The 16,649-nt window shown below is 42.8% G+C and overlaps 1 protein-coding gene across 2 annotated transcripts in view; it reads left to right on the plus strand.

Annotated features, from left to right (window-relative positions):
* Positions 1-16,649, plus strand: part of SOBP (sine oculis binding protein homolog) — a 120,535-nt gene that overhangs the window by 66,693 nt on the left and 37,193 nt on the right. The gene's annotated exons all lie outside the window — the stretch shown is intronic.

Genomic DNA, 16,649 nt, shown 5'->3' on the forward strand with positions numbered 1-16,649 from the left:
TCTCCTCTCTACTCCTCTCCCATCCTCTGCTTTGGGGAAAGAGCAAAAGCCAGGAAAGCACATACAGGGAGCCTGGAGTGTTTACAAGCCATAAGAGAGAGGATAATCAGCTCTGAAAGGATCTCTGTTCCAAGGCGGGGTTAATTCACTGTTCATTTTAGCCTTTGCAGCTAGGCAAGATTAAAAGCAAGCAGGAATGCCTATTATATTTCTATTAAATGAATCTGTTGGGACCTAATGTTCTTGATTAGCTTAGTGAAAATGAGTGCTCCACGATGAGTTTTTCTGTTTGCCTAAAGTAAACAGAGAATGACTTGTAGTACATTTAAGAGAGATTCATGCATAGCTTTCGAATTAGATGAATTGGTAGATCTCTCCCTTGCATTTGCCTTTCTTCTCTGCCATACTGAAGTAAAATGTATCATTTGGCTAAAAGGAAATAATTTGTGGAGAGTCAGAACATGGGGTTATGTTTTGAAACAACACCACTTTTTTTTCTCATTATAACTACAGAAGAGGCGGGTGGCGATGGAGGAGCAAGCTGTGTTTCCTCTGCATTAAAACCTGTGTCTGCCTCCCCTGTAGACGATGCACGGCCAAATGCTAATCTTGGTGTCCCAGGTGCAACAACCAATGAAGTCAAGCTGATTGATAGGCTGATGTAAGCCAGTGCTGAAGCTGGCCCTCAGATTCAGGCAGTTATCAGAGAAGCCCAGACTGGAAAGCAGCAGCTCAGTTGTGATGACCGGTCCCCACTCACAGCACTGGCCAGAGTGCAGAGCATCTTGGCCATACCTGCACTAGTGGGCCCACAGGCTTTCCGGTGGTGTTCCCTGTGCTGAGCCAGCCCCTGGTTAGGTAATGACAATGCTGTTTAGAGCCATAGGTATCACTCAGAAGGGTCAGTTTGTTCTCAGTAGAATTCTCCCCAGCCAAAAGTGATGTGACCTGTAAGACATGATCTTGCCTCCTCTTAAAACCTTTTGCAAAGTTCTTGGTTTCAGGGGCAGGAGGGTAATGTCCTAAGGAGGGGAAAATAGAAAAACACAGAAAGCAATTCCCTGGTGCAGTAACAATTCTTGTGCCAAGTAAATGCAACTCTTTCTTCAAGGCCATGCTTAATTACTGTGCCACTGGTCAAATCAGGCCCGATGAACCATTGCAAAACATCAGGATGCCCTTGATGTCAGTTGGGCTTCTTGGTGTTGGAGGAGTTCAGGACTAGAGCTGGGAGACAACACAATATAAAATAAGTCATGTATTATTTCAATGGAAGATCTCCTTTATTTTTAGTGCAAAGCAACCAACGAACCGATTAACCCCTTTTCTGCTTTTGAAATCAAGCATTCTTTTAATGCCCAGTTAACTATTCCTCTACTAATATATATTTAAGTTTTTGTTTTATTGTATCACTTCTGTACCTGGCAAAAGCTCAAATCATCCAAGTTAGTCTTGCATGTGCATTTTGGACAAATTTCAGTTCTTGTTTAAGGAAGTAATAAAAGCAATTTGTCATAGTTTTATTTTTCCTGTGCTGTTGGAAACAAAATTGGCAGGGATGTAAGATGTACTCAGTTTGTATGTGAAAAAAAGTAGACAAATAATGAATATGTACCTCTGCTATCTTTAAAGATGTATTTTAGGAACTTTCAGTGGATATTATGATGTTGAGTTTAGGCTTTGGTGGTGGGGGGACTACTGTTATGTGTTGAAGATGCTACATATTTCACAGAGGGGTAGTGGTTTTCCTTCTATATTTTTACTTCTGGGGAAACAATGCTATATTAAAATATGCTTGAGAGTAAAGTGAGTTGCACAGGACCTGGCCAGTAAGACAGCATCTTTCTCCTATGTTTGTGTTAGGAAATGTCTTCTTGGAAGAGAACAAGGGGGAAAAAATGAAAGAAAGGAGTGGGGACAGCTTCTTCCTCTGAAAAATATCTTCCCAATGGTTAAAAACTTACCCAGAGTCTAACAGTGCAAGTCAGAAGCTGGCTGAGTAAAAAGCTGAGATTTTTTAAATGAAAGAGAAACTGAAACTTGTTTATGCTTTTGAGAACTGGGAAATCCTTGGAGTTTTCTCAGTGCAATTGAGAGTAAGTATATAGCCTGTGAGGTGAAATTGGAGGATTTGGCTCAAAAGTGCTTTCTTTGCTTTAGGGTTCAGCTGCCATTTTCCAGCAAGGTTTGTTCCAGCAAGTGCAGGCTCTTCTGTTTGGGAAATGCTTGTGTTGGGAAGGTGCTGCCAGGCGGGATCCAGGGGCTGGGGCACTGCTGCTGGGTCTGTGTGCCAGGCTCTCCCGCTACACCAGCTGAATCTTAACATCCCAGGTCATGGATAGATACGGCAAGCTTTAACTCCTCAGTATTTGGAGAGATTTGAAAGCATAGTAACACACTATTACAAGTTGTATACTTGCTTTATTGTTTGCTCCTCCGAAGAGGAGATTGTTTAGATAGTGAGGTACAGCTCAGCTATTTGGTGGGTTTTGTTTTGTTTTGTTTTGTTGGGCTTTTTTTTTTGAGAGAGAGTTTGGTAAGAAATAGGAGGAAGAAAGACGTATGATTTAGGCAGAAGAAACCCCTGCAGTGCTTACAGTAGTTCTGCGCATTAAGAAAAGCAGTGACAATTAAAGGTTTTGGTTGGTATAGAAAGTCATTGTGCAGTTAGGGGATTAGATTAGGGCATTAATTTCCCACGCTAAATCCAGATACATTGTGTCATGCCATTTGTTGTAGAGGATAGAAAACAAAATAGTAAAGATGCTGTAGTCAATGAGGACATCAAATTTTCCTTTTGAACTTTTCAGTATTTTTGAGAATCATGATTTCTTAAGTTTAGATAAATACCGGGAATTACATAAAACAAATCTATTTTAAAGAGCCAGGCCAGCATGCTGTGTTTGCCAGCCATTGACTCTTCTCCCATAGGCACTGCCTCAGGATTTTAATATCTTGTTCTATGAGTGACTGGAAGCTTTTCTCTCAGGCACATCTCTTTGTTTCCAGAAGGAAAAGGTAGAATTTAGTCCTCTGGAAGCTGATTGTCACAGGAGTAGTACAGTCCAGCTAATAGTGAATGTGGGAAGAGAGATGGGATTCACTACAGAGAAAGGATAGGCTTGAGTCAAAAGGCCAGTGAGAAGCCCACAGCCCCTGCCCTAGCTGGCTGAAATTCCTAAGCCATTGCCTAAAGAAAGGAAAAATTCGTCTGGCATCTACCCAGGTTAGTGAGGGTAGGAAGAGCCATGCTTGGATGCCTTTTAACAAAAGTGGGAAAGAAAAACCAGCAGCTAGTCTTCTCCCCGCCCCAAGTTGCCCAGAATATTGCGTCAAGGTTTCAGATTGGCATGCTGCAGTATGACCAAAGAAGGGTTTGATGAGTTAGGGAAATTGAACACCAGGTTGCTTTCCAGATCATTTGTTTATGGAGATGATCTGAGTACCACCTACCACTATGAGATTAAATGTAAAGCAAACAAAAACCAAACAAAATATAAACACCTTAGGGAAAAAAAAATAATTTCCAGTCCTACATCCAGCTTTGATCTACATTTTTCCTGCAATAAAATCAGGGTCTTTTTCTCTTTGAAATGAAAAGATCTGCTCCTAGTTTTGCTCTGGGAGGATAATTCACAAGTCCAGTATGCAGTGAATTATAAGGTAGTCCTCATGCTTGGAAGCTGTTATGTAAAAAACACAAAATAAAACACGCTTGTTACTGGACTTAATGCAAAGTCACCTATGGCAAATACACCTTAATCACTAACAAGAAGAGGCAGAGAAAGCTCTGAAAACGCATCTACAACTGAAACATGAAATGCAAAATGTTCTCCTATGAGCAAAAGGCCTTTAGGGAGGTTTTGACAAGGCTGAGAGGAGCCAGAGCTACAGCTGGTGCTTCGGTTGAAGCCATGTCACTTTGCTCTGCTTTTCCAGCACTAGAGGAAACATGTACATGTGTGATATCCAGGCAGGGCAACAAGGGTGCAGGCAGGTTAACCTCAGTGTTACGGTACTGAAATGTGGGAAAGATTTCATACCTACAAGGCTGATTTTAAAGAACACTGAGAATATTTAGGATCAGATGAGACCAGTTGGTTTTGTAGGTGTAGTAAATTTAAATGTAAATATGCATGTTGGTATTCTTTGGAGGCCATGAAGGTTTCGGTTCTAGAAAGTGAAATTTGAATTCTTTTTTTTTTAACGTCACCTGTGTTCTGCTAATGTTTCAGCACTGAAAGAAAATACCTGTCAGACCATTTATAAACACAGTGTCTTCAATGAGGACTGAATTAGGGGGAGATGGCTTTGCATATCCCCTCTCTTTCTGTCCCACCCTTTTTGTCTCCTATGCTGTGTCCCTATTCTTAGCAGAGAGAAAGCAAAGGCTCTTCCCCTTGCAGCTCTCCCTGGTTCTTTCTTCACCCTTTTAGGAACAAACCAGCAGAGGGAGAGGGAGAATGCTTCCTTCATCCTGGCTTAGGCTTTGGGTCGGGCAGAGCTTTTGGCTTGAGCAGGACTGCCACCCAGCAGCTCTGAGGGAAGCAGGACCACATCTAGCCTTTAAGATACTAACCTTGTGGTCAGGAGGATATTTTTCCACCCTGAAGAGGCAGAAGGGGAGGGGAGAATGAGACCTGTGACACCCTGTGGAGCTCCGGGTCATAAAGCCACTGGTACCAAGCCTGCCAAGAGTTAAATCCTCCATGGTGGTGCCTACCACTGTTTCAGCATCACTTGAGGTTTCACTGCTGGCACTGTGGTTTACTGATGGATTTCATCAGTTTCTTGTTCAGTTTACTGCAGCAGTCTGAGAGCAACTGGTACTGCTCCATGAACTGCACTGTGGTGTATGCAGTGATTTGAGCAAATGGCCGTGCAAAACCCGTAACAGCCAACAGAGCCCGCCTTTGGTTTCAGGGACTTTGGATCAGGCACAGAGAGCTGTCAGAATGGCAGTTACTGCTCTGGAACAAAAATATTGAGAAAAGCAATTGTAGCAGTGAATTGATACTGATGTTCTTAAAACCTCAGTAATCTTGGCCACATGAAATTAAGCCTTTCTTGTGACTGAAATAACAGTGAGGCTTAGGTCATATCATAGATGGATCGCCTGTAAAATCTCATTTAAAAAAAACTAAATTGTTCATGAGTTACAGCAGAATATTTTAATGAGAACCTCCCAAAACCCCACCAGACCCCTTCGTATTCTGTTTCTTTTCAAGCAAGGGCAACAAACCAGGCAAAATCATTGTGAAGTTTTTTTGGTCTTTAATTGCTGCCAGGCTGAATGAAGGGCTATGTGGCGTTTACCTTACGCACGTTCCTATTGAAGTCCATGGGCTTTGGGTTAATGCACTGAAGAAAGGCAGCACTCAGCCCTGGGGAGATTTGCAGCCCCAGGAGGGGAGAGGGGAGCCCCAAAACCCATCTCTGCCTGACCTCCATGCCCACTGCCTGCCTGTACAGGTAGCACTCACGGGGCACTGGCCGCCTCGGCCCTGTGCCTTGATAGGGATCTCATGAGGATAATGCAGGACCAAATAGAGAGCTGCAGCTTGCCAGCCGCCCCGCTATATGCTGTCCCAGGAAATGATAGGCTCTGTGCCTGTCTACACAGATCTGTTTACTGGTTTAGCACAAATGCATCCGCTGTCTTGCCCTGCATGTGAGCTGTGTCCTTCTTGCTCTGCTTTATAATTATATGTTTTTCTACTCTGGAATGGAAGTGAAGGCTGTTGCTCACATTGCAAGGAAGAAATAAAGAAGAAATATATATATAAAAGGAATATAATACATAGGGAATATATATAATATACAATATATAGATTATACCTATATAATATATATTCCATATAGTATATATATTCCATATAATATATGAATGATAGATGGCTTGGCTTCATGAGCAAAGATTTTGGGAAGGGCTTTAACCACACTTACTACAAGCATGATGACCAAGGGCATATGCCATATGCAAATCTGGCTGGAAAAGGGTGCTTAGGCTATCAGGGAGTGTCCGACCAGGACTGTCATCTCCTGAGTAATCTCGAGCTACCCATGTGCTGATCCCTACGATATAATATATATATTCAAGATATATATATATGGGGAAGAACTTCTTTACTGTGAGGGTCATGAGGCACTGGCACAGGTTGCCCAGAGAAGCTGTGTCTGCCCTATCCTTGACTATGTTCAAGGCCAGGTTGAACGGGGCTTTGAGCAACCTGATCTAATGAAAGGTGTCCCTGCCCATGGCAGGGGTTGGAACTGGATGAGCTTTAAGGTCCCTTCCAACCCAAGCCATTCAATGATACTATGATTATGACAGCATGGGCTGGACCTTGGCGGTTTGGGTCCTGTTTCTAGACCTTCTCAGCAGACTTTCCAGGGGTCTTAAAGAGATTTTTTTGGTCTTTTAGGCCCTCTGTTCCCCTTCCCCAGTCCTGCACCACTATCCCGCTAAAGAAATGTGCCTTTTTTCCTTGACTCACATCATGTTTAGGACTCCACCACCTCTGATTCAGAGCCCAGTGATATCAATAGGACCCCTCTTGTTATCTTTAAGTGGGCTTAAAATGACACCCTGTATTTGGTAGGCAAGAAAAGACAAACAACTTCTTTGAGATATCTTTCCCTCTCTGACCAAAAAATTGCTGTAGGCCAGCTAAGAGCTAATTTGAAGTGTAGAAAATATGATCTTTATTAATAGTATTTAAGCTGAAGGCAGTTATCAGAGACCAGCTGTAGGAACTTACAAAAAGTACAGCCCTCTCATAGCAAGTCTGAGATAGCAGCCCTGCTGTAAATAAGACCCAAACCTTACTCCTTTTATATTTGGAGTTAGTGAGTGACCATGACCTACAGCCTTAAGGAGGGTGAGGGTTTCCCCATGCCTCCTGCAGAGGTGGGCAGAGAAGTGCCATTGACCCTTGAGAGCAGCAAGGAGGATAATTCTCTGCCAGTTCTCAGTGGCACATAAAGTACAAGGTATAAAATCCCCAGGAGCATGGAGAGCAGGGAGAAGGAAGGGAAGGAGAAGGGGATAAAAGAAACAAAGCTCCCCCATGGCCAGGGATGCAGATTCCTGCACAAGCAGGCTGGTACCCACAGTAACTCTACGTAATGCTTACCTGTTCAGTCCAGTGAATGGAATTAAGGAAGATGTTTTGGGGAGCTAAAGAGATGGAATAAAAGGCGTGGCAGTGAGAGGGGTGGGTGGCATGGGAAGATGGACAATCAGAACAGAGCAGATTTGGGAAAGACCATGGCTATTGACACTGGGTGTTTGGCCTCCCAGAGCCAAGAGCAAGTCATATATATCCCTTCGTGCAGCACTCGCTTGGGTGCATTGGAAAGAGCAAACAACTTTGCCCCAGTGTCTAGTTTAGCATTTTCCTTCATACCGATACAGGAACATTATTTCAGGATGTGACACTTGAAGTTTTGTGAGCACAAACCTGCCTTTCCTCAGAAGGAGGCATGTTTTCTGATTTTTAACATAACCATTATTATTTAAGAAGAGAAGCAAAATGCATTTGTTTGAGAGGCAAATAATTAAAATCCCATTACAGATCCAATTCTGTCATCTTCCTTCCCAGAACAAGCATTAAAAATTTTATTAATAAATGTGCAATTACTGGTGACCTCTGAATAATTTCACCAACCTTAATTTCTCCTCACTGCAATACCATGTTGTATTACTCACTTTTTTCTTTGCTTTCCTTATTTGATGTTTTTACTGAAGTTATAATTTTCATATTAAAATAAATTCTCGTTGAAAAGCTGCTTTTTCAAAAATGATTTTTAAAAAATAGCAATCTTTTTACTGACCAGGAATTTAAATAAGTAAAAAGTTACAAAACTGTCAGCTGAAAATGCGTTTTTTAGCAGGCCGCTTCTTAATTATTTCAATAAATATTAAAGAAGACTGAAAAAAAGTGTCAGCTATTGCCCCACCTGAAACTCTGTAAAACTGGGGGAAAAAAAGCAGGTTTGTATCCCTTGGAAAGAAAACCAGTTGTGAATCGTGGCTTTGCCTTATGAAACTGGCATTCATAACCAATTTAAATAAAATTCAGACAGTTTTTATAGAACGTTAAAAAATAAAGATATGCCTTGTTCCAAAGCAAGTGAAGTGTGGCGAAATAAAATTCATCCGATTTCCTTCCACATAAGTTGGAAATAAAATTTCCAAAATCATCACCCAAAGCTATAAATGTTTTGTTCTTGGGGTCTGTGCAGGAGATGCAGATGATTCAGCAGCTACTTCTCACGCACAGCATTTTGCCATGGCCATACCTGCAGCACAGGCTCATGCCATAAAACTGGAGTTAGTCCCCTGGTGCTCAGGTCCTTTTGCACCTCTGACCCTGGCTCTCACTCATGCAGGTTGTTAATGAGAATGGGTTTTGTCAGGTCTGAAAAGATGCCTCTGTAGAGCAGTGTGACTTTCTGTAACAGTGCAGTTGGCTTATGCTTTATCTTGCTGCATGTGTTGTCTTCCCCATTAAAAAGGAAAAGAGTTTGAAAGCTTTGACTCCTTTAAGAGCCAACATAAAGCAGTAAGAAAGTAGGATTTTGAAAATCAGAGCCTATAGTCTTTTTCTTTCTCAGAGTTAAGATCCTACCCATAGGAAGGAGGGTTGAGGAGAGCCTGGCCACCATTCAGCTGAACTGCAGGGAGGCTTGGGAGCAAAAAGGGATATTGAGTGTGTGGCTCCCTTTCTTTGGGAATGCCTAAAACTGTTCAGGGCTTCCAGGAATGACATCCCCAAAAGGCAGATTAATTAAAAGGCACATTGTTATTTGAAGGTGAACTGAAAAAGATGTGTGTGCAAGGAGCATGTATCTCACTGCTCCCTGCTTTCTGTAGCAGACACCTTTTTTGAATCTCAGCAGTAATGTGTATGATACTGCTTTGGGGATAGGAAAAAAACCCCAAAATATAAATCCTGCATTTTATTACAGAAGTTAATACCAATAATTACTTAAAATCTAATGAATTTCAGTTCTTACTTAATTGCTTTTGAGTAGTTCACTTAACTTATTAAAAAGAAGCAAGGACATACTCATTTAATGAGCAGCAGCAGCCTTGGCCTAGCATCTGCCTACATTCTCTTTTCAATTAATCAATTATAGTCCAATGGTGTGTAATTACACATTAAGAAAGTTATTGGATATCACAGCATGGCTGTCCCAGGGGGCTCATGAATACACTAATATAACACACCTGTAATGACCTGTTCTCAGATCTGCAAATTGCTCCCATTTCTCTCTCTCTCTCATTGCTAAATGAAGATGAGAGCAATTACCATTAACTTTTTGAGTCACATCTAGTCAATGAGAGAGAAAAAAGATCCCTACCAGCATTCATAATAAATCTGCCTGTTGGTACTGAGTATTTTAACTGCACAAGGTGTCGAGCTGGAAGGCAGTAAACATGCATTGGAATTGCACAGGGTTGTAGGGATTCTGGGGCCAATCTGGCCTGAGTGCACTCTTCACCTGTAGAAGAGAGAAATGGGCAAGCAGGAAAACCTCATCAGATCCCATCCAAGCATAATTTGCCTGTCTTGGTTCGAATCAAGCCGAACTCTGGAACTGATCCCTATGCAGTGGTTCCTAGTCTTTGCATAGCAACTAAGCCGTGTTGCTGTTGTGTTGACGTTTTTTTCAAACACTAGAAAGAACAAAATTTACTATGTAATGGCAGAAAGGCTTTGATTGTGTGAGAGGATACAGTCAGCAATGCTCTTATTAATGCATAACAAATGAAACCAAGGAGAGACTCTTAATCTGCATAATGAAGTCTGACAGACTCTAAATTGGTGATTTAGTCACTAAAGGGTCCAAAAATGCTCCATGGAAGTGAGCTGTTGATAGCTCCATAACTCACATGGGGAATGATATCCATCAACATTTTTTACAAATGTTGTCTTGCACAGCATGATTTTGCTGTGCTGTTGTCTCTCTCTATAAGAGGTGTCTCTTTTCCTACACAAAGGTTTCTTGTTCATGCTTTCATTTGCAGACTGGGGTCTTTCAGGTGGGTGTGTATGCAGATCAATGTTCAGTAGTGACTTCAGCATAGCTGTTCTTTATAAGCAGGGTCCATTTTGCTCATAGTAATCTGAATTCTTTCCATGCTGTATGCCTTGCACCAAACTAGCGTTAACAACTTAAGAGAAACCTTAATCATGCCAGAGGTTACTTCTCTTTTTAAGAAATGTGCATGTCTCCTTGTGTCTGATATTCCTCAGGATAACACTCCTGTGGGATCTGGGTGCTCAAATGTTGCTCTCAGTTGTGCTCACAGTGAGGCACTGTTGGTACTGAGTATTTTAACTGCACAAGGAAGTTGAGCTTCAGCTGGGTCCACATTTCACTCTGGTTTTCACCTGTGCCACATTTCTTTACAGTTCCATAACACCCTTTGGTTTAGGACACAGTTCAGTTCAAACACCTAGCTGTAGCATCTCAGTATTTGACATCTGGTCTGGACTCTCTAGGTCCCATGGCTAACAGAGGAAGACAAGCACTTCTAGAATGTGATTTATCCAAAATAATTTGGTGCTGATTTGGGATTGATTAAACCACCTTTAGATGTGCCTGTATCTGTTCATTAACTATATAAATACCTTCCATATGACCTGTGTTTTTGATAGCTACAGTCATCAGTTGAACTGCATCTTTCTGCATGCTTGGAGTTAGCTATTTGCTAACTTTGCATTTGGGTGTCTGGTCTCCAGCTTTGAAATGGGGATGCTGTTATTTAATTACCTTTGCATGCTTCTCACGATTGATATTAAAATGTTAGAACTGTAAAGCGATACCTATCATTTAATCTTGTGTTGTCCTCCAAGTAAAGAACAATAGCACTCTTGGTGTTTGCAGAGGAGTTCATTTATGAATTATTTTCTGACACAGTCGGAGAAAATAGGTTTACAGGTTCAGTCTTAGGTGTTTAAAAACAACTTGACTGCCCAGCCAATGCACTGTAACTGAGACAAGCAGAGCAGCGAGTTTGGACCCCACAAAGTGGTCAAATTGTGCATGTGTACAATGTTCTCAAATTCTGCTCAATATGCAGCTTTGTTTATGCTCAGGACCAATTCTGCGTGCTTTTGTGGTGTTGGGGTTTATTTTTTGGGGGGGGGGCAGGGTTGGGAGGCAATTTGGTGGGGTTTAGCTTGGTTTGGTGTGGTTTTCTTTTCTATCAGTGCCTGAATGGTCAATTAAAAATGTTTTAAACAGAGAAGGGGACACAATTATAGTCTAGAGCTTTAATATACAACACAGTATTTGGTTGTAGAGGCTAGTTAAATATTGGTCCTAAAATACTTGTCATTTGGCTCTTAAAGTTGTGCAGTCTCTGTATGTGTGATGGGGAGCAGGGTAATACTTCATTCAGCTGCGAAAACTCAGTTCTAGCTGCAAAAATTCATTTCTGGCTGTATTCTCTGCAAGGGACTGTAACACTTTGCATGTCACTTTCCTAATTGAACAATAAACTCTGTATTGCACTAATACTTTTTATTATGAGGAGTAAATATGCTGCTTCTAGACAGACAGAGGAATAATTGACCACCTGTGGACAGTCCTGAATAAACGTTACTGCACATGCCACTGAAATTAATGTCCCCTTAGTCAGGAATGGAGGCAGTCATTTTCTGAGAGATGCTTTTTGCGGTTAGGAAGCTAGCACACCCGATACATTTCCACTTTCTAACAACGTGGATTCCCAGCTGCCAAAGGAAGAAGTGCTTGGTGCTCACTCAGTTACTGACCCTCTTTCCATCTTTGAGATTCAAACAGCAGCTTCATTTGTTAAACACATTAAGCAAAGGGCCAGATTCTGGCTTGAGCCAGGGATGCTTACATCACTCTGGCAACAGAAAGAAGTCTCAGAAGGTGGTGTGCATGTAATTGTAATGTACTCCTGTGGCCCCTTTCTGCTGCTGGAGTGGTGCAGAGGAGCTCAAAGGGGAGGAGAATCTGTCCCAAACATAGGTTTATATAATGCCGGAAGATAGGCTAGAACATTGTGCTGGTGTATCATGTTACAGCTGGCTCAGCACCAAATCATAAGGGCTGAAGGATGCTGGAAACAAATATTAAAGAGCTATGAGATTGACTTTTTAGAGAGAAATGGTAAATGCTTCTCTTATCAGTTATTTTTTTGCTTTGTATTAATAAATCTCTGGGACCATATCTCATGTAAATCACCAGGTCTTTCAGGTTCCAGTCTCTTCATTAAATGGGAAGCACTGAGTGCTATGAGAAAAGCATGAAGGTGAGACTCCTGGTGTGCATGCACCCAGGAAGGAAAAGCATCTGCAGCAGGAGCACACACACCCTTACAGGCACAGAGGTTGTGTGAGGCCTGGAAAATGTCTTCAGTCTTATTTTACCCATATCCTATTTCTTCCTTTCCAAGCAATTGCAGGGAGAAAGTGCTTTTCTCCCCAGCGGGTGTGCTCAGTGTATTGCCACAGGGCTCTGTGCTGTCTTCCTTCTTATTCACCACACCACATTTATTTAATGAGAGATTAGAGCTGATGTCCTTGCACAGTCCAGCAGTCCAGCTCTAGGTCCCTTTTTCCTCCAGCACAAACTACGGCTGGAAGTCTCCCCAGTAGCAAGCCCTGGCTGAGTGCAAGCTGTTCAAAGTTCAAACAAGATTAGCTTGAGATCACTGCAGTTGGTGAAAGGAAATAACCAGAGTGCCTGGCTGCTGACATTCTCCCTGCATAAATGAAGATATTTGTCCACACTGGCTATCAAAATCCTTCTATGGGGACCTCACTGAGATCTCAGCTGCCCTGAGTCACCACACAGCTGCAGTGACAGAAGTGGTGGCTTTTCTCTCCAGTACTGCCCTGATGAGATGTGTCCCTTTGGTGTCCCCAAGCTGCCATCCCTCTGTAGCTCCCGCTGAGCTCAGCCAGGAGGTGGGGGCTGAGCAGAGCAGCCAGCTTGTGTGAGCTGCAGTACCTTGCTCACATAGTTGGAAAGCAGGCTGTGCTTGCCTCCATCAAATTTACTATAATCTCACCACTGTTTGCCTCCAGCCCGGATGAGTCAGTGTGAGTGCTGAGAGGAGTCATCATGCAGAGTTTGGCCCAGTTTGACTCCCCATGCTGTTAGAAAAACCTGCTGAAAGCAAATCTGATTAACACAGAGGAGAAAATAGCTCTGCTTTAAAACATTGAGGACTGCCATTAATGCAGGTACGTTGTGCGCAGAAGGCAAAATGACTTTTTGAATGTTTGCAGACATGCAGTGCACGGTGCCTGCTGGCTGTCTGTGGGTTCCTTGGTGCTGAGCTAGAAATATGCTGCATGACCTGGGAATCCACCTTTTATTTTCAGAGCCCCTTTTTGAGTGGCAGTGGCAGCACATTGATACCACAGTGCTCCACAACAGGGTGTTGTGAAGGTTCCCACATCCTGGTTTCACAAAGCTCTGGTCCTGCACCAAAATCAATTTATATGAATGCAGGTACTCATGCCAGAGGTATGAGCTGTTGGGGGCATGGGGACCTTCCAGTGCTGTCAGGGTAAGAAAACTGCAAAGAGGGCAAATCCAAAATAACCCGGACCTTATCAGTCCTCCAGGAACTCTGTGTAGCTCTTAGAAGAGGGATTTGGAGAGTGCCTGGATTACAGCACTCAGTGGGAATCAGGGGTGTTTAGGTTTCATGTTGTGTATTTTCTCACTGCTGCTTGTTTCCTGGGTGGGATTTTCCCCTTCTCATAGCTGGAAAACCAGCGCCTGGGGGAGCTCTGAGAAGAGGCTCACTTAAGGCAGGTCACCTTGAATTTGAGATAGATGCTACATCTGAATATATGTACAGTGAAAACCTAGAAATGGAAAAGATATTTTAGTTTCTCCAGTCAGTGCTTCAGTTCTAAAACATACCTGTAACGTGCTGTAGGCTGCAATGGGGAAAACATTCACTCTTCAGTAAATGGAGAAGCAGTATCACAATCTCTCCTGAGAGAAAGTGCTCTGCAGTCTTGAAAGTGTGTGCTTCCTTTTAGACAACTTCAGTCTTCATTGAAGGCACTGGGGGCATTTTGAAGCTGTGCCTGGTTCCCTGCCTGCAAGCATGATAGAGAAAGAGAGCAAGTGAGAGCTGCAGAGAGAGGAAAGGGCAAAAGACTTTTGGTGAGGACAGGGAAGTGATTTCAGGTGTTTGTGACACCACATGAACCTTGTGTTGTTTGTATCTTCCTGACACGATATACCCTAGAGGGTGTCAGAAATGGTAATGGGTAGAGATGGGGTGAAGGAGCAAAAACTACCTGCAGATGTGTCATCTGAAAATATCCAGAGACAATGTGACTATTTTTAGCAAAAGTGCAAACAGTGATAGATGCCATGGGGCTGCTGTCACTAAAATTTGGCTATAAGCAACATATTCATATTTAAACAAATCAGTTTTGCACATTGAAATGAGCAAACACTGTCTCTGCTTGTTTGTTTGTTGTGCAGAAGCCATCAGCTTTCGCTCCTTATCCTTTCACCATGGTAGTGATGCAGAGTCATGATGATGGATCAGCTGTCTATCTAGTTTATCTGCAAGGCCACTAAACATTTATATCTTACACAGCATGAGAGGCTGTTCTCGTGCAACAGTAGAAATTAGGAATTCGGGGCTCTATTTGCAAAAGTACTATCTCCTGCACAACGTTCCCATTCCGGCAAGCTCACTTGGCACAATTTGTACAGCTAAGTACCTCTACTATGAAACCTAACACTGGGATGCACATGAATAAAATCACACAAAATCAGGAGAGGAGCGAGCATCATAGAAGCTTTTGAATGCAGGGGGCAAACCAGCAAGGATGGAGTTCCTGCAGCTTCTCTCCCACTTAGAGTGGGCCTGTGTCACCTCTGGTAAAAGGCCTCCAGCTTACACCAGCATTATACTTGGCCAATTATCTTATTTAGCTATCATATATGTATTTAGGTCTTGAAAAGGTCAACAGCAGAGCGTGGCTGGGAAGGGCTTTTTGAAGCTGCAGGACTGGAAGCTTTGCTTCTAGCATCATTAGAAAATAATTGCTTGTGAATGTCCAGGGATTTGAATCTACATGTAGGAGCTCTCAAAAAGGAGGGCAGGAAGGTTTAAGGCATTATTGAAACAGCTGCTGCTAACATTACACTCGCTGGAGGCACCTAGTAGGGAGCAAGTGGAGTGTGCCGGGGGGGGGGGGGGGGGGGGGGGGGTATTGCTACTGCCCCTCACCTGCCTTGGTACCCTTTCTCTGGGAGCCTGTCTCCTTGCACCGTTCCCCAGCACAAATACGCTCCTCCATCCAGATTCACCCAACCTGGTGTATGTTTGCTGAAAGCTGCATTGAGGTGAGGATCATCCCTGTGGCACTTCAGCTGAGATGTTTTCACCTCAGTGTATCTGCTCTTCTCCCATTTTAAATTATTTTTGTGGTTTGTCTTTGGTTTTCTGCTCCTTGCAATTTTTTCCTTAGGTCTCTCTTCCCCTTCTGAGTACCTCCCTTCCTCCATTATTCTTTCTTTCAGTTTAACTGTCTTGTCTCCCAGGTCCATGATAAATCACATCACTTATTTGTTATGCATCCGCTTGTTTTTATGCAACTTGTTTTCAAAGCTCCAGTAGTATTCAGCTCCTCAGTGCTGTTAGCTGTAGAAAGTCCCTTTCCCTAAATGTTGTAAGGCCCAGATGTTACTAAATGGGGTTTTTACCATCTGAAAGCCTGTCAGTTACCTGCTGCTGCTCACAGCTTGATTTCTTAATATGACCAAACAGGGTGTCTTGTGACTCTGAATGCAAGCCCCAGTTTCTTGCAAGGCAGATTTCCTCAGTGCCTGGTGTTAGACCAGTCTTTAATGAGGCACTTGTTCTTACTTCAGCTCTGTTACAGATATTCCCTGCGACCCTAGCCAAGTCACTTTATCTCTCTTTGTCTCTGCTCCCCATTCATAAAATGGGCATAATTGCACTTTTGAAGCTCATTTGGAATTGTGAGGATGAATTCCTCCTGCTTGCTTTGCCTTTGCCTCATGCCTTTTCCTGCATGATTGTCAGCTGGAATAAAATGCCACCAAATCAGAGTTAGCCATGGTCAGCATAAAGCTTACACTCCAAGCAGGTGGCTCAGCCACTCGCCATATCCTAATAATATTACCAGAAAAAGGTCGTGTTTATTACTGCTTGCATAGCAGTCTTGTGTGATTTGAGGAGCTTCCTATGCTAGTGTGTATAGCAAACAGAGAAGTTTCCGAGGCCAGATGCTCAGGTGTGCATAGTGGTTATTGCAAGAGAAAAAGATAAAATGGCTTCCTTTAAGGATTTGCTCCATGGGGTTGCTAGCAGAAAATGTGGGGCCTTGGAAGTATCAAAGAAGAGGGAAGGAGGCAAGGCAATTGCTCCATTTGTAAAACCCATCTCCGGTTTTCATCCCTATTGCCCATCCTCTTTCCCGCTCCCTCCCCCATGTCAGTTCAATGACAATAATGAAATAAGGGAATGCAAGGTAAAGGCATCCTTAAGGCTGTCACTGCTGCCAAGTAATGCTAATAGCACTATTGTGATGTTGCAAATAAAGGTGACCAGACACAAATTCAATATGGATGTAATTATTAGAGCTGGAATGACA

Source organism: Melopsittacus undulatus, chromosome 3 (assembly GCF_012275295.1).
Source record: "Melopsittacus undulatus isolate bMelUnd1 chromosome 3, bMelUnd1.mat.Z, whole genome shotgun sequence".
Classification (NCBI taxonomy): domain Eukaryota; kingdom Metazoa; phylum Chordata; class Aves; order Psittaciformes; family Psittaculidae; genus Melopsittacus; species Melopsittacus undulatus.